The sequence below is a fragment of the Fukomys damarensis genome, unplaced genomic scaffold, assembly GCF_012274545.1.
Source record: "Fukomys damarensis isolate Sample0158 unplaced genomic scaffold, DMR_v1.0_HiC HiC_scaffold_30, whole genome shotgun sequence".
Classification (NCBI taxonomy): domain Eukaryota; kingdom Metazoa; phylum Chordata; class Mammalia; order Rodentia; family Bathyergidae; genus Fukomys; species Fukomys damarensis.
The window spans coordinates 11710198-11733246 of NW_022900942.1; the positions used below are offsets into that span (position 1 = coordinate 11710198).

The window sequence follows — 23049 nt, forward strand, 5'->3', positions numbered from 1 at the left end:
TTTCCCCTTGTCTGTGCCCTCCCTTCACTGCCTCCTCCCCTCCCTATTTACAAACACTTTATTTCCATTTTTTCATATTTTTTCTTTTCCCTTATTACATTTCCCCTACCCTTCCCACTTTCCCTACAACTTTAGCCCTTTTCTTCCTATTTTACATGTCAATTATCTCATTAGGATCTTATGTACTATTATAGTTTTTCACACCAGAGAAACTATTTGGTATTTACACATGTGTGAGCTCAAAGAGGATATAAGAAAATGGAAAGACTTCCCCTGCTCCTGGGTAGGAAGAATCAGCATAATGAAACTGACCATACTACCAAAACTGCTATACAGATTCAACGCAATGCCAGTCGAAATTCCAACAGTATATTTCACAGAACTAGAAAAAAGAATCCAAAGTTTCATTCGGAACCATAAGAGACCTAGAATAGCAAAAGCCATCCTAGGCAACAGACACATGGCAGCAGGTATAACAATTTCCAATTTGAAACTATACTACAAAGCCACTGTGATTAAAACAGCACTGTACTGGCAAAGAAACAGACCTGAGGATCAGTGGAAAAGACTGGAAGACATGAAAACAACTCTAGATGTACTCAGCTACCTCATCTTTGACAAAGGAGCTGACCATCCCCACTGGGGGAAATATATCCTCTTTAATAAAGGGTATTGGAAAAACTGGATCTCAACCTGCCAAAGATTAAAACTAGACCCTTGTCTTTCACCATGCACTAAATTAAAATCCAAGTGGATTAAAGATCTAAAATTAAAACAGAAACACTAAATTTGCTGGAAGATAAGTTAGGCAGAACTCTGGAAGACATTGGCATAGGAAAAGACTTTATGAACAAATCCTCAGTAGCACAGGAACTAGCAGAAAAAATCAATAACTGGGATCTCATCTTATTAAAAAGCTTCTGCACTGCAAAAGAAACCATCAACAGAACTAAGAGACAACCTACAATGTGGGAAAAACTTTTTACCAGCTGCTTCTCAGACAAAGGACTATTATCTAGAATATATAAAGAATGCAAAATAATCAGCCCCCCAAATATAAAGACCCGATTCAAAAATGGGCATCTGAAATGAACAGACATTTCTCAGACAAACAAGTAAAAGCAGCAAGTAAATGTATGAAAAAGTGTCCCACATCACTGGTCATTTGAGAGATGCAGATGAAAACAACACTGAGATTCCACCTCACCCCACAAAGAATGGCTGCTATCAAGAAATCAACCAATAACATACGTTGGCAGGGTTGTGGGGAGAAAGAAACCCTTCTCCATTGTTGGTGGGAGTGCAGACTGGTGCAACCACTATGAAAATCAATATGGAGATACCTCAAAGAACTAGGATTAGAGGTTCTATTTGACCCAGCCATCCCTCTGCTGGGTATCTTTCCAAAAGAATTACAAGAATCATACCACAGTGATATATGTGAACCAATGTTTATAGCGGCACAGTTTGTAATAGGTAAAACTTGGAAACAGCCCATTTGCTCATCAGTTGGAAACTGGATAAAGAAGATGTGTTTTTCCTATAAAATGGAATATTACTCAGCCAGAAAGAATGAGAAATTAGATTTATTCATAGGAAAATGGATACATATTGAGGATATACTCCTAAGTGAAATAAATAAGTCCATGTGATTTTGTTAGAGCAGACTTAGCAAATTTATACATCCACATTACCACATTCCAGCCTTCAGAATCAAGTAATTGACACTGATTCTTTCCTACTATCTTGACCTTTGACTCCCTGCAATTTTGCCTGTGGTTTTAATATTATCTGTTAACATAAAAAAATCCAGTTCAGAATCAAGTATTACATTTGGTTGTCATGTCTCTTTGATCTCTTTCAATCTGACTCTCAGTTTTATTTTTCCTTGACTGTTATGACCTGGATTTTTTTGAACATTATAGGACAATTATTTAATAGACTATCCCTTGAGTTGGGCATGTGTAATATTATTCATCATTGGCAGGTATCTTAGTTACTTTCTTCTTGCTCTTCAAAATATCTGACACCTACACATTAAACAAGGAACAGTTTATTTTAGCTCACATTTTATAGAAGTTTCAATCTATAGTTGGCTGGCTCCAAGGTAGAGTGATATGGCAGAGAGGCAGAGGAGAAACAGTCCATGGCAGTGGATGCAGGAAGCAATAAGCCTGTCTTCTTCAGCTACAAGCTGATATTTCATCCAGGCTACAAGTTTATTGATTGGTGCCACCCATACCCAGGGTGGGACTTTCCTCTTCAGTAAATCCACTCAGCCACACCCAGAACTGTGCTAATCCAATTAGGGGAATAATCTAGATACCACACAGCCTTAATCCATATTCACACACCCTAGATTGAGCCATGCTGAAAAGCCCCCCTATGAACACATGAGGCTCTCAGGGAGACATCTAAATATAAGCCATAACAAGGGCATCTCCAACATAAGCCATAACAAAGGGCACACTAGAGACATCAACAGAACATACTGGAGCAATGCTGTGTTTGAAGTCTCCTACTTGTGGTTCCAGGAGTCATCATCTCTTCCAGTAACCTGCCTGTCCATCAGCCACAATGAAAACGAGCCATAAACATCTCCTGGTAGCTTGATATCCACCTGACACCACGCAGCCCTTCACAAGGCTGAAGTATATGTGCCTATTCAGTGGGCCATATTCTTGATTTCATGAAATATGTCATTTATGTTACAGAGAAAAATATATACTAACTTTTGCTTATCAATCAAGTTATCTTTACCACTATCCTTTCCACTACCACAAGTTTTAGAGAAAGTGTGTATGTCCTTAGTTGCCTTCATATATGACAAGGTCTTTTCTAGCTTAAAATCCTTTTCTCGGCTCTCCCAACTCCTTCTGTGTTCTGTTTATTGTAATTTCTCCTTGCAGTTGGCTCTCATCAGGGATCTGGTATTACACCAGCTGATGTGAACTCCCTGACCACCTTCCCTCACTGCAATGCCCTCTGCTCCACGAAAGCATTTCTTTGATAAGCCCCAGTGACTTTCCTCTCATCCCACTGGAAGGATTTCAAGGATGATAACACATGCGCAGCTGTAACCAATAGAATAACAATGTCTGCTGCAACATCTCTTGAAGGACTTGCCCGAGACTCTTTTATAGTTAACTTTGTTTATGGATAAGATTATCCTCTAAAAAATGATAAAAAGTACAGTAAATACAAAAACACTTATCATCATTACTAAGTATGATGTACCACCCACATATGCTGCACTTTTATACGACTGGCAGTGCATGTGGCATCAGACAGGTAAGTAATGTATTACACTGTAATATGACAAACCCTGTAGTATCACAACAGCTAAGCTATCACAGGACAACTGTCATATACATGGTCTATCATGAGGAGAGGCACTGCAGTGGAGAGTAGCACTAACTTCAGCAGTCCATGTTCACTGAGCTTGTTTGTTTCAGCCCTCAGGTTCAGGTGGATATATGTTTTGGATATGTGTGCCTCCAACCCTCACCATCCAGGACTCAGAGGGGTTGAGAGCAATTGGCTCTATCTAGCTTTAAAGCAGGGTCCCTGATGACTCAATTAATTATAATAGCTTCAATAATCTGTGAATAATAGCCTATCTTAATTTTCAAGGTACTCTTAAGATTTCTTGGAGCTGGGCATGGTGGTGCATGCCTGAAATTCTAGCACTCGGGAGGCTGAGGCAGGGAGGATCCCTGTGAGTTTGAGACCAGCCTGGGCTACATAGTGAGTTCCAGGTCAGTCTCAACTACATAGTGAGACCCTGCCTCAAACTGCCCCCCCCAAACAAAACAAAACACAACAACAACAAAAAAAAGATTTCTTGGAAGACTTCTTTCCATGAAAAGGGGGAATGTAGGCCACCGAATAAGTGGCATCTTTAATTTCCTACCACCATGCATAGACAGAAAACTGCAGGAGGTGGCACTTCTCTCCCTCGCACTCACAGGATGGTCTCATGTCCAGAACAGGGTAAAAAAGATGACAAGGGTCTTGACCTTCACCTCTGCTACACATCAGAGACCGCGGAGTTCATGCTCCCTCCAGTGGGAAAACAATCACAGTGCAGGACAGAACAGGATTCCTATAAGGAAAATCTTAGTCATGATCAAGGTCAGTGGAAGATAAAATAATAGTGAAAGAAAATGTTATACAGAATACAATGTGTGAAAAAGGATTTCGTAGCAAACCATCTCTCCTTCCCAGTGGTAAATCCAGAGCATAACTTTTAAAACACAGTTAAGCTCGATAACAAGGTTTCAAAAGCTATGCAGAAAAGCTTTAATGCCTCTCCAGATAGTTCTGCTCAATGTAATTCAAACAAGACACATTTGAATAGCATTTTTAAAATCCTTCAAAGCCAGGGATTTATTTCCTTTTCCCTCTTTTTGTTTTGGAAGGTATTTTGACCAAAAGACAGAATCTAATTAAGCTAAGCCCTTTAAGCACATTAAACAATTCAATCATCTTTCTCAAAATATGCTTAAATTTGAAGGGTGATCTTCTGTGAATCATAATGAACTATTAGTTTCTACGAATATTTCCTCATAATGTCATAGTTTACATGAAAAACCAGAGTACAAAGTCCATTTCAAGTAAACAGAAAAATCACACTTCTGGTATTTTTCTCTGGCAATGATGTCAAAAGGAATTCATGGGGATTTCAGTAAAAGGCATTAAGATGAACAAAGACCTGAGTTCTATTTTTGAATAGGAAGCACATCACATTTTAACCTTAGCAGATGGGTGACCGGATGGTATTGTAATGAATTCCTTTGGTTGATTCTTTTTCTTTTCTTTTCTTTTTTCCAGTACTGAACTACATTCCCAGCTCTTTACATTTCCCCCGCTTTTCTGGTAGAGGATCTTACTAACCCTCTCAGTTGCCAGCCAGACCAGGCTCAAACTTGTGATCCTCTTCCCTGAGCTTACAGAGTGCTGGGAACTTTGGTTCTAATCCAGGCTTCTAACATCTGCTCAGCCATATTGTGGAGCACCATATCCATGGAACAATAGCATATGCAATTTTTATGGTTTTCAGTGGGAGAAAAATGAAAAAGCTCCATGAGCGCTTTTTTGGTTTTAAATTTTTTTTTCCATTAAAAAAAATTCTTACTCTTTCAGGGAGAAGGGAGGGGAGAGGAAGGGGATTAAAAAAAAATTAAGATGTGTTCTGTAGATGTATCAACTTCCCGTGATGAATGTAATCATGTACTGCAAACATGTACTAATAAAAATAATTATTATTTTGTCAAGTTTTTGTTGTTTTTTTGTTTTGGGTATTATATTACTCTGTCTACTTCTCAACAGTCAACTCTCAAGGATTCAGCCTGGCTCACAAAGAGAATCACTTGGGGAAGGGAAAGTCTGAAAACTTTGGCCTCACTTTTCTTGCCTCTTCCTTTCCATCACATAGAAAACCCATTGCAGGCTGCATTAAGAACATCTTTGTTTGCTCTCATCAGGGATGCTAAATAGTTGACCTCTGCCACAGGTTAAATGTCCTCCTGAAAGTCAGTTACCCTCTGTGAGCAGTTCTGATTAAATGACTGCATATGTTGTGTGAGCAGATGGCAGTGAACCCCTGAGCAGTGCAGCTGAGGAGTGGATAGTACTGTCTGCTGGGAGTTCTGCAGAAAAGAGTCTCATGCTGCAGTTGAGATGTGGCTGTTGCACCATTGTGTGTTTATTGAATCCTTGCCAAACTCTTGTCCATTCAGATGACAGCCTCATTACAGCATCAAAATCAAAGCAGGAAACCGGGAACAATGAGACTATGAAATCAGTCAGGGCCCTGGAAAAGGTAAGCTCTAGGCCAGTTGTTCTCAATTGTCTGTAGAGTACTGAGCATTCTGATAAAGATCACAGATTCCTGGGCCTAGTCCTGGAATGTCCCCAAGAGAACTGTCTTTGTTCTATGAATATGGACCCTGAGAATGTGATCTCATTTGGGACGTTTTTGTGATATAATGATGAGGTCATCCTGAGTTGTAGGGGTGGGCCATAAATCTAGGGGCAGGTGTCCTAGAAGAAAAGGAAGATTGAGAGCAGCAGGCCCTGTGATGACAGAGGAAACAGTGATGTGGCCTTAAGCCCAAGACCACCCAGAGCCACTGGAAGCTGCAGGAGGATGGGAAAGATTTGTCCCCATGGTCTTCATTGAAACCATAGCCCTGCTGACAACTTGATCTCAGACTTCTGGCCTCCAGAACTGTGAGAGAATAAATGTGCTATAGGCCAGGAGGGAACATTTATTTTAGCACTTGCTGGAGAACTGCTATGGATCCTGCCCCCAAACACTAGTTTTAAAAACTTCTGAAGTGATTCTGATGATCAGGTAGGTCAAGAATGCCTTTGGTCTGGGCCAGAGGTTTGTGACATCTGCTAAATGTTGAATATCCTGAGAGATTAGAAATATGGATGCCCAGCCACACCACCAGAAGTCCTGCTCAGGTGACCTGGGAAGACAACTCTAATGAGCAGGGACTTTGAGAGCCATTTGAGATGTTGATGATGTACTGAGTGGATCTGGTCATCATCCCACTGGTAGCATTGGTTCCTCTTGTTCCTTGTTTGCTCTGACTTCTCCTCAGATGCTGACCCTGTCCTTCATCTCCTGCCTCTCCTGACATTGTTCATCTTTTTAAAAAAATTTTTATTTTATTGTGTTTCTTCTTTTTCCTGCCCTTCTTCCCTATGATACTGCTCTTGGCTTGAACTAAGGCATTACATACTTACACGATTTGTGTGTCTTAATGTCATAGTTCTGCATTTTGACAGCATTGTGTATCTCTGCAGTCACAACATAGTGTCTCCCCAGATGGTTCCTTGTGGTCTTTCAGTCCCCTTCCCAGTCCACATAAGCAATGTCACAATTTCTGTTGCTAGACATCTGTTTTGTTTGTTTGTTCCTCTCATGTACTGCTTCTTTTTACTTCTTGAAGCAGGAGTTAAAAAACAAAACAACTCAAAAAACAAGTTTTTCTCAGCCTTGGACAGTCCCTGCTACCCTTTGGATCACTACCTTCTCACCCCTTGTAACTGTAGCTCCTTGCTCTGCTACAGATAAAATTGAAAATCATGTCCAGTAAACAAAGTTTATGTAATCTTGTTCTCCCAAGATTCATAAAATTCTATCTTCTTTCAAGACTGAATTGCAAAACTGTCTTCCCTTGTCCTGTTCTTGCAAAGTCACTTGTTACATCACTAGAAGTACCACCCCCTCTTTGACCAAATGTATAAAAATTGTAACCTTTTCTTTGTTCATCACTCTTCCCTTGGAGTATGTTGAGATGATGTTCACCTAAAGTCCTCCTGATTCCCATTCGTCTCTCCTGTCTCTTGAAATTCTACATTTCTGGTGATCCAGATGGGACTGGAAAGGATAGAGTTGCTGTCTTCTTTGCCTGCATGCCTGATAGGGGTCCTAGCTGCAGGAATCCTAAGACCTCTGGCACCACTAGGTGGGACTTCAACTTAAGAGAAAAAAATAAGGCCTCCCACAGCCCAGAAACCTCTCCTCCACCAGCACAACAAAACCTATTGGGATTCTAGACGATTCTGGAACAACAGAATGCTACATGACCACAGTTAGGCTTGGGGGGTCAAAGAAAGACCTGTCCTATTAGGACTGAAGGGTAGACTGATCACTTCCCAGGGTGTACCAGGTAGGCCAACTGAGGGGGAGTTGGATGCAACCTACAACACCCAACGGAAATGTAGGGTAGCCTGCAACAAAAGTTACTTTCAAGAGTAAAAGTTATTCTCAAAAGTCTCTCTCAAGGAGGCCTGCAATTAGAGTGGCTCACAAAGGGGATGTGCTAAGTAGTCAGATTCAGGAGGAATCAGATAAAAGCCACCTCCAGGTGTACCAAATAGCCAGACTCAGAGGGAGTTGGACAAATCTACACCTAGGCTTTAAAAAATGAGATCAAAACATATATAATTGTGTATAAATAAATAAAATAAAATGTTTGAGTCCAAGGTTGCCTGAGTTCAGCTGAGGACTGGAGAAGGGAGACAGTCTAACTGTTCTAAAAACAAAAATAATTAAAGGTAATTTCTGCTGTAACAGACAAAAACATGAGGAGAGCTGTTTTGCTTTAATGCACTGGGATGTATAGGCAGGGTACCACAGATGGGCTGATTAAAAGAAAAAAAACTCCTCTGTAAAATGGGGTGATGGTAGTGACTAGCCCAGCAAGGGACCAAGACTAAAAAACACCTGAAAAGCTGACTGGTCCAGTGGCTGAGCTGAGACAGAGACACAAGGCTGAGAGACTTGGGCTCAGCTGTGCCTACCAAAGTTAAATGGATAAAACAGGGGTAATCTTTTCATTTCAAAGCACCAGAAAGTGCAGTGTGAGACAGTGTGAGGGACAGTTCCAGCTTTGGGAACCCCAAGGCCACTGCTTAATCAGTGTCGCCAGCTTGGTGCTGCTACAAACATCTAAAAGCCAGGGCCTCTCCAGCATGGGGCTGAATGGTCAAAGTTGAGGAGCTGGAATCATATCCTGCCAGACATAAGGCTAATTTTAAGCTAATTGATAAGTGTACTTTTAGCTTCTAATTTAAAGTGATGTTTAATTGGTGTGCTTACAACATTTCTTGCACGTTACAAATTCTTAAATTGTAATTATAGACTTAGCTTGCTCTTTGTTGGTTTAAAATAGAAACACTGACTCGAGGTTACTTAAAATTCTGTTGACAGTCAATCAAATTTAAAGTATAACAATCTGAAAAAAAAGCACTTTAAAATCCAAGCAACAGCCGATTGTTATAAAATGTTTATAATAAAATAATTAAAACCACTGTAAGTATAAAAAATATACTTTTAATATTAAAAAATTTATGTGTTAAAAATTTTGTCTTGTTAAAAAAGATAATGACAGAACTAAAAACCTTACATATATCAATAAAAACTTAAGAAAATACTTTATGAAGAAAATGTATGTTTGCTTGTTGGTTTGGTAAAAGCCCATGCTGTTCCTTCTAAAAGCTCTTTGTTGTTCAAAAGACTCAAAAATTTATATGGCTGCTTGCTTGTTTGATACATCTCCAGTTGTTCCTAAAACAAAAGTGCTTAAGAAAATGATTTATGTCACAGCAAAACTGATATGAAAAAACATGCCAAAACCCATTCCATTAAAATGTATTTTTAAAAAATTTAAAAGAGGCTATATGGGGGGAAGAGCTATGGAATAAAACTGACTCTACCCTAGAAGTTGAAAACTATAAAATAAATTGGCCCCCTTTGGTATAGGGTGGCTGGCCAGGGGGCAAAAAACCAGATCTGTTGGCAACTGTGCTCATGGGAAAAAAAAAAAAAAAAGATAGCTCATTAAGGGACAAAGACACAAACATAAAGAAAACAGGAGCCAAACTGAGCCAGAATCTGCCAGTTGACCAAAGCTAGGTTGGGATCAATGTGCATAATGTGAAAAAATATAATAAAAACTAAAAAAACAAATGTCCAAAAAATGACGACAAAAATAATAAAAATTCCAAAACTAGGTGTCTAAGTATAAAAGTTATCACCCTCAGGAAGAAACGGACGCTGGCCTCATTGGACTGAAAAAAAAAAGGTTCCAAAACAATGACAGTAGGAAGCCTTTTGATGGTTTTATGGTAGCCAATGGAGCTGAATACTCAGTGATGACACTATCTATTGGGCCATTGTCCAAAAAAAAGTATTATAAGAGTGACTAAAAAAAAAAAGAGAAAGATCATTTTGCTAGACAGTTATAGGGAAATAAGAAGTCCAACATGAGTTTCTGTATCTGCCAAACTTCTCAGGGATAGAATTACTGAAAAAGCTATAGGCTCAAATTACTTTCAGGCGACACACACACACACACACACACACACAAGACTTTAAGTCTGATTTGAGCAAAGGCCATAGTACTGAACTTTACTGTCCCACAATAAATAAATAAATAATTTAAAAATTGTATTCAGATAAGTCACAAAAGCCAGAAATAGATGAGCTACATGGACTGACACACAAGTTTCCGAAGTGTGAACTAAAAACAACCATCAGGGCTAACTGCAAATCAAATACTGATAATAATAGATCTAAAATTGGAAACAGCTCCAATTCAAATTCCTCCCCCAGGAAACCATACAAGACAGTCAAGGACATTCAGAGAGGTTTTTAAAACATGAAATCCTGGCTAGATGCCAGTCATTATGAAACTGTTAAAGTTATAGGAACTGTGCCTTAGATTTACCACAGTCAGCTAAAGCCAAGTGGAAAAGGCAGCAAGATCCAGACCCCCCAATCAAGTTGATCCTGTGATGAGATCAGGCTACCACTGGAAACAACATCCCTGCTCTAGTCATCCCAAAAGTTGAGTAGTCTATGTACAACCGAAACCTGAGAAAACAACAGCCCTGCTCTGATGATCAACATAAAGTCACAATGACAACATAAGTTTCCTATCCTCTTTGTTGTATTTCTCCATTGCCTCTTAGCCCTACTTGTCAAAAACATTCAGTCAGCCATAGGCACTCTGATAGACAGACACATCACTACTTGACTGATAGCTTTAAGCAAGTACCAACCTCTGCTCAATAGGTTGTACTGAGCAACTCCTTATGACAAAAAATTGATGATAAAGCAGGACTTAAAGAAAAACAAGTTCTTACCAGCCGTGAACATTTCCTCCTCCAACTCATGATTAACTCCTTGTTCTGGTACAGATAAAATTGACAACTATGTTCTGCAAACAAAGTTTCTGTAATCTTTTGCTCATGAAATACACAAGACTCTGCCTTCTTTTCAAGACTAAATTACAAAGTAGGAAGGGTAGGGGAAAGGGAATAAGGGAAAAGAAAAAAACATGAGAAAATGAAAAAATGGAAATAAAGTGATTGCAAACGGGGAGGGGAGGAGAGGTTGAAGGGAGGGCAGGGAAAAGGGGAAAAAAATAAGAACCAAGACCTGTCATGTAAAGGTACAAGATCCCAATAATGAATGTAACTGTACTATATACCTAAAATGTACCAATAAACTCAATGAGAAAAAAAAAGGACTAAATTACAAAACTGTCTGACCTTGTCCTGCTCCAATAAATTTACTTGCTGCATCTCTAGAAAGAACACCCCCACTTTGACCAAAAGTATACAAACTGAAACCCTTTTTTTGTTCATCGCTTTTCCTTTGGACAGAAGTCCGTTGAGCTGGTGTTCACCTAAAATAAAGTCCACCTTGATTCCCCTTGGTGTCTCCTGTCTCTTGAAATACAACACTCTGTCTCAAGGCTTTTTTTTTTTTTTAATCAATTTGACCCTAATTTCTCCAGCCACGGTTTTGTTTTTATTTTTTCCCAAACTTCTTGGATTTGTGTGTTGTTGCTTTTCAGTAAGTTTTAGATTATTTTTGGTCATAGCATCTGCAAGCTTGTCCATCTGCTGCCCACCCATTTTCTGGCTATACTTTCCTTCTGGATCTCTACTGTGCTGTCTTTAAAGTACCATTTTCATGCTAAAGAGTCCCAGATCTATGTCTCCACCCTGATCTTTTTTCCAAGTTATAAATTTGCTACTAAATACTGGGAGTTAGTGTATTAACTCCAAAATCAAACTTATAATTCTACTCCCCTCTGTGTTACCAGCCATTATAAGCATTTTGATATCATTATTCTCAGAAGTAAAACTGGACACATTGAGGAGGCTCTCTCTCAACTCTGTCCTTGCAATCATTTCTGGAGGGGGTAAGTATATTTTCTCTGGATGTGTGTCTTTGGGCAGAGGTTCTATAATTAAATAAAAATGCACTTAGAAATCTTGTCCTTGAGAAACCTTTTTAACTTAAAAGTTAAAGTATCATTCAACAGTTTTCAGAATTATTTATTAAATTATTTTTTCTTTTTAATTAAATTCACTTTAAAAATAAATTGAAAGTTAATGAGATTGAGGGAAATATTACCATATATTTCTTTGACTATTTTTTTTTTCTACATAACACACTGAGTAGGTTTTTAATCCTCATTAATTTAACTTCCTAAGTTAAATCCGTTTCTCAGTCTCCTTATTTTCTCATCAACTGTCAGGACTATTGCTTCATCCCTGAGTGAGCCTCACTCTTTTTGCTTTCTCCTCTCTCATCCAGTCTTTAACATGATTCACATTCTTTCTTAAAAACTTTCAATGGCTACCCATCACTTAGAGAAGGAAATATAATCATTCAGCAAAAAATATATTTTTTTAATGGTCAGCAGCAATTTATCTTTCTTATCTAAGTTCCATTCCAAGGCAGTTGAAAGGTAATTTCTCCTGATGGAAAGGAAGTAGGTAAGCAGGTTTCAAGGCAAAGTTATGTGTGGGGAAATGAGGATGGTTATGTTAACTGGAAGACTATCCTTGGAACCACAATTCTGGGCTGAGAGGAGAAAAGGAAGACTGGTTGGCTATGAGAAATAGAATACAGATGGTCCCCAACTTATCACTATAAATTGACTCCACTGATGGTTTTTCAAATTTATAAGGGTGCAAAAGCAATCCACATTAAGTAGAAACCATACTGTGAATTTTTGATTTGGATCTTTTTCCAAACTAATGATATATGGCCTGGCATTCCTATGATACTGGGCAGTGGCACTGAGACACAGCTCCCAGGCAACCCTGGGATCACCAGAGTGAACTGTCAATGATCTACAGTGTGCTGTGTTGCTGAGCTTGGATGTTTGGTATGTTAGGTATAGAAATGCATATCTTTTGGTTTTTGTAGTTCTGGAGATTGAACCTAGGGCCTGAACACTGATCTACATCTCAAGCCCTCTTTTTTTTCTTTATTTCATGATTGGTTCTCATCCAGTTGCTAAGTTGCCCAGGCTGGGCTCCAACTTACAATACTCCTGCCTCATCCTTCCACAGTGCTGGGATTATAGGTGTGCACTATTGCACTCAGTAGTAAATGCAGTTTTGAACTTTTATTATTTTCAATTGACAGTGAATTTTTTTAGGAAATAATCCCACCATTAACTGGAGGCATCTGCAATGAGGGTTGCTGGAAGGATAGGTAAAGAGAAGAAAGAACTGGATTAGGAGGAGGTACAGTGAAGGATGGAGAGAATGGAACAAGAAATTGGAGCTGACAGTGAGGTGAGAATGGGCATAACTCTGCGCAGATCTAAATTCTTCCATAGATCAGGTGTGCTGTGACCAGGCTAGGAATTTAGCCCTCCTTTCAAACTCTTCCTTCTGTGGGCCTTGTCTGGCCTAACACTATAATAGTACCCTCTCCTTGGCCACTGCTCATGGAAACAGTTGGAAGATTTCTTTGGCCTAGTAAATAACAAACTCTTCTTTGGATGTCCATTGTCATGCAAGTGTCTTATTTTTCAATCAATTTTGCAAGGTAGTTTTGTGGGATACATCAATCTGCACTGGAGGGTTTTATGGTTTGAAATACTTCCCTCCAAACTCTCCTTGAGAGTTTATGTTGAGAAATCTGCTGTGATTCTTATGGGATTTCCTTCATATGTGAGTTGTTTAATAGTGTATAATATTCTGTTCTTGTGTTGGATTTCAGAAATCTTGACTGTTATAAGCCTAGGTGTACTTTTTTTTTTTTTAGCATGGCTAATTAAATTTCTATATGCTTAACTTATCTTTATGTCAAATTCTTTTTCCCTGTTTAGGGAGTTTTCTGCTATTACTTCTATGAATATTTTATTGATGTTATTTGTGCTATATCTTGCTTTTTTGTTGACTCCAATAAATCTTGTTATTTCTTCTTTGCATCATCTAGCAGGTGTTGAATTGATTTCTCATGGTCCCTTGCTATTTTTAAGAGATATTTCTTTTCATGATAGACAACTGCAATCCTGTCTTCTATATCTGATATTCTTTCTCACATTGGTTCATTCTGTTGCATATATTTTAATGTAATTTTTAATCTTCTGGATATCTGCTTGAATCTGTTTCATGTATTGTATTTCTTTCCTATGCTGGGCATTCATGATTTCCATCATTTTCCTAAGCTCTTCTATTTTTTTTTTAAATCTGTATCTTCTCTAGAGTCACTAAACTTGTCTTTCATTGTGGTCACCATCTCTGTAATTATTTATTTATTTATTTTTTGAGACAGGGTCTCACTATATAGTTGAGACTGACCTGAAACTCACTATGTATCCAGGCTGGTCATGAACTTATAGTGATCCTCCGGCCTCAGCCTCCCAAGTGCTTGGATTACAGGTGTGTGCCACCATGCCTGGCCTCTGTAATTATTCAAGAAATTATTTCTGATTTGATTTTTTCTAGAACCTCTTTCATTTGTTTTGTTACTTCCACTGTTATCACTTCAGAGAGTGCAAATGGGTGACTTTTGGATTGTTCCACTTCATTGTTCCCTGGATTTCCCTTTGGTGAGCTGGTAGTCTAGGTTTTCATCTTGTCTAAGTGGCTTCTCATTTTCTATTTAAAACTAGTTTAATTAATTAAATTAATTTAGTTTAATTCCTGGGTTGATGCTTGTAAATTGCTTATGGTGAATAGCTTTATTTTTAGCATCTGGAACCCTTAGGAAATGACTACTTCTCAGAGGTGTCTTCCAGGTGTAGCTGTCTTTTGGGTTTTGAGTCTGCTGCAAGATCCTACCTCTTCAATTTATTGGGGATGAGAAGTTGCTGCCTACTTGACCTACACCCTAGTTCTTTGGCACTGGCCTGTAGTAATTTTTATGACCTTTAGGCAGTTTCAGTCTTGGAAGAACAACTGATTGGAACAGTTACATCATCTTGGCTAAAATAGTATAATCAGCAATAACAACAGCATCAAACATCGCCTAGAAAATGACAAATTCAGGTAACTATTAATTTGCCATTTGTATGAATTAGATAAGTGGTTACATAACAAAATCTAAAGTGAATCAGAAAATTGTCTGGAGTAAATAAGCCCTCAATATAGCAATTTTACCCTCAGCAGACAAAATTTAAATGGAGTTGGTTGGGGGGAACAGAGAAATAGAAGGAAGAGGAGGAGGAGGAGGAGGAGGAGGAGAAGGAGGAGGAGGAGAAGGAGAAGAAGAAATGATTAGAAGCAAGAGTATAGGACAAAGGAAGATCATGCAAACTTTGGGAAACTGGTGAAGAAGAACAAGAGGGAAAGAGAGAAGGGAAAGATAAAAACAAGAACAGAACAAAACAACAGCAACAACAACAACAACAAAAAAACCCTAGAAACCATGTTTATACTCATACAAAAATAAAAACTCAAGAAAAAATAAAACAAAGCAAAAAAAAAAAGAGGAAATGAAAAAAAGAGACTTTTTAAAGAGAAAAAAAATGTCCACTTCAAGGCACATCTCTGCTGTCACTGGTAGACAATATGGGCAGAGTACAGATCTGAGCTAATTAATCCCAGCAAGCCAGCATAGTTTTACAGTGTGGTGGTGGATAATCCAAGAGAGCCTTCACCTTTAGCTCCACTGAAGTTATGGCTGTGAGGCTGGAACTGGACCCGTAGTTTGCAGCAGCCCATGTGCCACTTGCTACCTCAAACTTGACTCCTTGCTTGAACTCAGTTCCCTGAACTACTGCCGAGTTGAACTCCAACACTGACATTGGAGCCATTAGATGGAGCCAGTGGCAGCTGATCTGAGTTCCAAACTCAATTGGGCCCTCTCCAAGATGGTTACACATCAATCTCTTTTGGGGGACATCCAAAGTCCCACAACTCACCAACCACTGCAGTATGCTGCATTCACTGCTCCACTCCACTAGTGTATTTCTCCACGGAGGTCTCTAGGGTCTCCAATAGTCCCGGTTCACCTGCAGGTTCAAGCTATCCTTTCCATGCAATAAGTCCAGGCTCAGGGGGAAAGTACTACTTCCATCTTCCATCTTCTTTGTTGGAGACTCTCTTCACTCTCTCCCTGGGCTCAGTTCTCATTTCAGATCCTTCCTAGGTCCCAGGGACCTAATTCCCTCCTTCTCTTTGTTACATTGATTTATTTCAGTGCCTGAACATCAGACCTTGGAGAGCCTCTGTGCTGCTCACCACTCTGCCAACTTCCCAAAAGTCTAACTACCTCTTCTTTGGTTCTGCAGAACTTGACTTCTTTATTCTTAAGATTTTTGTTCTGCTTTGGTTTTCAACATTTTGTCATTTTTCGGTAGTTGTTGTTGGAACTTGCTACAGGGCCAGCTGGAACTTGCATCTGGGGATTGAGAAATTCTGACACTGATGTTTCTCTCATTTATTGAGTACTTGGGGTATGAAGATATGGAGTCATGACTTACACTAAGAAATTAATATTTTTTTTCCTATAAGAGAGTATGCCTTTTCCTTCAACTTTTTTTTTTTTTTTGGTACCAGGGATGCAACTCGGGTCCTTGTGCTTGTGAGGCAGGCAGTGAAACCACTGAGCTAAATCCTGGCCCATTGCCTGCCTTTTGATGTTTCCTCTCAGGTGTTTTATCTTCTAAGCACTTCACATGCAATTAATTCTCCAAATGAACTAGGAGATTGGTAGATGGGTACTATTGGTATCCCTTTATGGATATGGAACATGATATGGGGATAATTTATGGAGAAGTTAAATAAATTATCTGTCTATCATATGATAGCAAAACTGGGACTCTAACTAAGTCCTCCTGAGACCTGAACCCAAAGACTAAGCTGTAAAGCTGCATTGCTTAAGAAAAGAAAAAATGGTCCTGTTCACTGCAAATGAGAAAATAAATTATAAGAAGCTGGTCTGAGAGAGAGATGGGGTGCTGGTGTTGTTAGAAAAAGTGGTGGGATTCTCTGCTGCCCTTAGCTAACTTTACAAAATGGTGCATTACTAAACCTATACACCCTATGCACCCTGATGGATGAAATGCACCCTTCCCTTGAACAACACAGAGAGAGGCTCTCCAAGATCTGATGACAGGCACTGATTGAGGGACATCATAAAGCCTTATCTTGCCTGGATTTAAATCAAGAAGGAGCATGGACACCTGCCAAGCTGGTGTACAAGTAGGCATGAGTTTTTATTACAGTGTGTTAGGAGGCACTAGGGAGAAGAGACTATGCAGGACATAGCAGGGATGCTAAAAAGAGGAAGCAAAAGCCAGAGAGCCAGAGATAGTGATGGAGGAAAGAAGGAAATGCAGAAAAGAACAATTTGGGGAACTGAGGCTTGATGCATTTTAAATGACAGAATATACATCCTGAAATTTTCTTGGGGCATAAACACCGACCTGCATATTGAAGGGTTTTGCTCAGTTTATTGTTCCAAGCCCTACAAACATGGAAGCCCCAATTCTCTCACCAGACCATATAAGTTTACAGGTGCCTTTGTGTGGATGGAATGGAATGCAAGCTACTCTTTTGAAAAGCACTTATCTTTTTATAGAATGGATGAGACATCTGGAAAAGGGGGCAGAGAAGCTTAGAAAATATTCTAGGTGTTGGTGCAAGGTGGGAAGTACTTCTCTTATAAGCTACTCACAGATTATTGTTGGTGACATCATACATCACACAATGGAAAGTAAGATGAGGCCATGATGCCACTCTTGATAGTTGATAAACGATTATAGACATGCAAATGGCTGTTATGCTACTGTTTGGTTTGCAGCTTTTCAACTAAATGACTACACAACTTTCACCTCAGAGAAACGTTCTATCATGAAAATATCTTTTTCTAAAGTGAACAAAACATTTTTGTAAATGTGAACAAAAATCTCTGGGGTCAAGGCAACAGATAAGAATCAAAGCACTTTCTGTGGCCTTCATAAATATTTTGTCAGATAACTTTGTTTTTGTTTGTTTTGTCACATTATGAAGTAAGAAATCTTTCAAGGTGGTTGTTCCATCAACCCCTTTTTTTTTTTTTTTTTTTTTTTTTTTGCCTAATCTCATATCCTGAAGAGTGGTGTATGTTTTCCTTCTGCCAACCCTCCCCTGGCAGTCTTTCAACTTCCTAGAGCCATTAGATTTATTATGCTTGGCTTGTTACCTTGTTTTACTAATGAAGTTACTTTTGGATGTGACAATATTACATCCATCACTTTTACACTTTTCTTAGAGCTGAAATTTGGTAGCATTCTTAGTTATCTTTGCAGTAAAGTATTGTGTATTAGAATAATGGGCATTTTTAAGATGTGAATTTTAAAAAAATGTTTTTTGAGAACCAGCTATTTCCAGATACTGTTATAACTATAGGTATAAAAACTGAGATGATCCCTTCTCTATCCACGCCATTTGGGGATAAGAGCTATATTGATAGTTGCAATGACCTGTGTTCTAGCCATTGTGAAAGCATCTTCCATTTGATCTTATATAATCCTTGTAAAATCCCTAAGAGATATGGAATGCTGTCCTCTTTTGAGAGAGAAAACTGGAATATATATGAAGAAACATAAAAGGCAACACCTAGGATTTGAAAGTCAGGTAGGCCTGAGTCCAACACCTGGTTCCAAGCTTATATGAAGTAGATTACTGTGAGCCACTTACTACTTTAGGGGTGACTTACTGATAGTTATCTAGTCTTTGGGACCTGTGCCTGTTATTTTTTAATATAGCAAAAGCTGTAACTATGTGAAGAAACTTGAGAGGATTTGTTTATCTGGGTTACATAATGGCCCCCAAATTCAATTATGTGCATCCTTGTAAGAGACACAAAGAATGCATACAGAAAGGAGACAGCATGAGAAGATGAAGGTAGAAACAGCAGTGATGCAGACACAAGCTCAGGAACACCTGGAGCCAGTAGCAGTTCCAAGAGGCAGGAAGCATCCTCTTTCATATACTTCAGAAAGAACACGGACCTGCCACACCTTGATTTTGGGCTGCTCGCCTCCCAAACTAGGACACAATAAATTTCTGGGTTTTTTAAAGCCACCTAGTACACAGTAACTTGTGATGTAGCCTCAGGAAACAGAGAGAACTTTTACCACCATTTCTTTCACAGGTGCTCTTCAGGACTTACTCCTCAGGGAGGCTGATGCCATCTCCAGCTCAGAGTAAAGTCTCTCCAGTCTGAGATGATTAAGGAAAGCTCATTTTCCTGGCCAGATAGTATTGAAGGGAAGAAATCTTTGCCAGCATCTTTGCTGGGATGCCTTGGTGAGAGGTCAGATGACCTGGCTGGATTTGGAGAAAGATTTCATTGCTGAAAATGACCAACAATGCCAACCCAAGAGGAAAGGGATTCTGGGTCAAAGCCAAGTAGGTTTGCAAAATGGGTTCCCAGGGCCACATGAAGGGAGATGCAGGTAAGGAGTGGGGCAGAGTAGGGGGTGAGAAAGCTGGAGGATGTTGAACTGTGGAAGAGATGGATGCAGACCTGGACATTTCATCTAAAACTAGGGACTCAAGGGGGCATTTACTCAGGGCCAGACTTGATGGGCTCTATAGGCTCTAGCTGGAGAGGCACAATGATTGGCTTAAATCAGAATGTGTGCTTGAGGTGGACATAAATATGGAAATATCAGGACTCATAGTCTTGCCTGAAATGTAGTGTTGTTGTTGTCTTTTAAACACACTTCTACCTTAAAGGATCTAGGTAAAGTTTTACTTGTTCTGCCATTAGATATATGATAGGCAATTTTTAGAAAACATCATTATTATGTCATTTTTTTGGGGGGGTACCAGGGGTCAATCTCAGGACCTTGCATTGGCAAGTGGCCACATCAGTATTATTATATCTTTAGATGAATTATGCCCTAAAATTTTTACATAATCAGTGGTGCAACCAAACAATCTCCAAAGGGCTTTCCACAAACCTTGATGAAAGTAATTCTAAATTTTAAGTGGTTAAAGGGTCAATATTAGTTAGAATACTTTTCAATAAGAAAAGCCAGAAAGATGAATATTTTTTTACTAGATATAAATGCTTACTATGAAGTTGAACAGTGTGCTATTAGCCTGAATTAATAAAGAGGATAGAAACAAGCCCAAAATAGAGCTGTGAATGTATGGGATTTTAGTATTGACAGTCAGCTCACTAAATGGAGCTAGAAGTAATGATTACCCATTTGGAAAAGAAGGAATTGAATCCCTACTTTATCCTGTCAATATAAAAAATCAACTCCAGCTAGATTAAGGATTAAAATACATAAAAGAAAATCTTAAAAATTCATAATCAATGTAGACAAATCTATTTTAAATCTAGATTTAAATTTCTTGTACAAAAATTTAGGAAAGGGTTATTTTTAAAAAAATTTTATTTATTTATTTATTTAATTTTATTTTTTGGTACCTGGGATTGAACTCAGGACCTTGTCCTTTGTGAGGCAGATGGCAGCAACACTGAACTAAATCCCTGGCCCTGGGAAAGGATTCTTAAACAAGATAGAAAACCTTTTTTACTTAAAAAAGGTTGATACACTTATCCTCGACTTTATTGAAATAAAAAACATTTGGTCATCAAAAAACACGATAAAGGGCCAGGGATTTCGCTCAGTGGCACCGCGCCTGTCTCACAAGCACAACGTCCTGGGTTTGATTCCCCAGTACAAAACAAAAAATAAAACAAAACAAAAAAATCCCAAAACAAAAAATACAATATAAAAGCAAAATAAGTTAAAAATGATATTGCAATGTGCATAATTAACAAAGATTACCACTAAATAATATGAGAAACTGTTACAAAACAGTAAGACCCCCCCCAAAAAAAAACATCAAAAGAAACATGGGCAAAACACATAGACAAAGGAACACAATAAATGACATGAAGAGATATTAAACATGATTAGGGATCAGTGAAAATGATAGTCAAGAATACAAAGAGCTGAGGACTGTATTTCTATCTAGTCAGGAGGCTGAGGTAGGAGGATTGCAAGTTTGAGGCGAGAGTGGGCTACTAAGACCTTGCCTCAAAATTAATAAACAAGGTTAGGTGTACAGCTCAGTGGTGCAGTGCTTGCTTTTCATGTGTGAGGTTCTGAGTTCAATCCTCAGTATTGCAAACAAAAGCAAAAATTACTTGAAATTTCTGAAAGTTGAACATCAATACTCTATAACTTCACACTCTTTTTCTAGGGACATACTTAAAAACAGGCACATAATGTGAGAATTTCCAAATAGCCTCCTGTTAATGAAAGCAAAAGCCTAGAAGTGCAAGCAGTAATGTGAATCTGACTAAATGATACCAAATAGAAAGAGTAAATCTTAAGACTAAATAGAGCTGAAAATAACTGACTGAAAATATTTTAAGGATTATTAAGTACTATATATTAATTGTAATTAATCAATTAAATATTAATGTAAGTATAACATAAATATTAAGTAAAAAGACTTAAGGGATATATGTAACACCATCATGCAAAGAGGAAAGTAAGGCAATAATAAATGTGGTTACCCCAGGAGGCAGGAGGATGTGATGTGAGGGAAGCTACATGGTGAGATGTTAGTTACTGTCACCATGGTGTTAAGGTCCCAACCCTCACTGAGATGGTGATTTAATAGAACTTAAACACAGCTAAATAAGTAAATGAAAGAGGCTTACTTATAGATGCTATGATTTGAATATGTTCCCCACAGGTCATTTGCTGGAAGCATGGGCCCCAGAGTGGCAGTTGGGGGGGTGGGACTTTAAGAGGTGGAGTCTATTAGAAAGTAATTAGGTCAAGAGAGGCTCCACCCCCACAAATGGGTTAATGCAGGTCACTTGGGTCAGGTCACCTGGAAATGGATTGGTTTCCTTGAGAATGCGTTGTTATAAGCAAGCCTAATACTTCCCTAAAGTTCTCTTCTGCATGGACCATTTGCCACTCACACTCACTATGAGGCCCTAACCAGAACCAAGAGGATGCTCGTGGCATACTTGAGGCTCCAGAACTGTGAGCTAAATGAACCCAGCCTCAGGTATTTTGTTGTAGCCACAGAAAATGGACTAATACAATGAACCAATAGTAGGCACAGAACAAAGGATCTGATTAATACGATTTTGTGCACCTGTCTCCAAAGGGACAGGGAAAGTATCACACTTTATATAGTAATAGGATAACATTTTATGATTACCCTCCCTGGCAAAAATTAAGAATTGTATCTGTTGCCCTATATAGTTTTTAAGAAGTGGAACAGCCTGTCTGCCTTTGTTGGAAAAAGTTTTTAATTTTGAAACAAGCCAATCAGATACCTAGTTCTATTTCCACGTGGTTTGACTTACTTATCACTGGACTTAAGTTGATGAAAGCAGAATTTTTTTCCTAATGTGAAACTAAGATATCTTTAAATTTCCAAAAATTTCTGAATTTCCAAATTTAAAATTTCATAAACTTCTGAAGAAAGTTATTAAATTTGTTATTTAGTTATTTAAATAACTTTGACAAGACTCAAATTTATACAGATGATGATAGTTTTAATATAAGTATTATTTTACACAATATTCTGGATGTTTTTTTTTCTTTTGGTACTGGAGATTGAACTCAGGACCTTGCACTTTTACACAATATTCTGAATTAGCTTTTGTTATATTTGATCATTTAATCCCCAAAGACTATTTGACCATTTATTTTTCAACTTGGCAAGTGTTAGATACTGATGAAAAGGCACATGGTTATCTTACTTATGAACTGTCAGGTGTTTTATTACATGATAAAGTGAAGAAAGAATATTTCAAATATGTTACAGACTGCAAATACATGCAACTTGTCAATTAAAAAATAAAAAGGAAGCAGCTCTCAAGGGCCAAAGATTTAATAGCAATGGAGAAAGATGTCACCAGGTCCTATCTGTGTGTGATTAATGAAAAACTTTAAGATATACCTTTAAAAAATGTAAATTATAATGAAATTTTAGGAATGTTTTCTAGATTCATATTTTCTTTTTTTTTAATTTAATAAGTTGTTGATTTATTTAATGTAACTTCAAAACAATGACATTAGGAACTAAAACAGTGAACAGTGCAATGTACAACTGAACTACCGTATCTTGATTTTATTAACATTGATTCAGTTTTTAACTCATGGGTATAAAATTTGATATTTATGATGTCTACCCAAACTGTACCAAAGATAAAATATTTTAGAACAACCATGTGCAGCTATCATGGCTTTCTTCACACTAACCCATTCTACTTTCTCCAGGGTGATC

The 23049-nt window shown here is 38.3% G+C and overlaps 1 protein-coding gene across 1 annotated transcript in view; it reads right to left on the bottom strand.

Annotated features, from left to right (window-relative positions):
• Positions 1 to 3801: 3801 nt before the first annotated feature.
• Timm21 (translocase of inner mitochondrial membrane 21) overlaps positions 3802 to 23049 on the bottom strand; it is a 32737-nt gene continuing 13489 nt past the window's right edge. The window contains exon 7 of the mRNA XM_010609363.2: positions 3802 to 4105. The gene's annotated coding sequence lies outside the window, so the exon portion shown is untranslated. The remainder of the gene's footprint in view (positions 4106 to 23049) is intronic.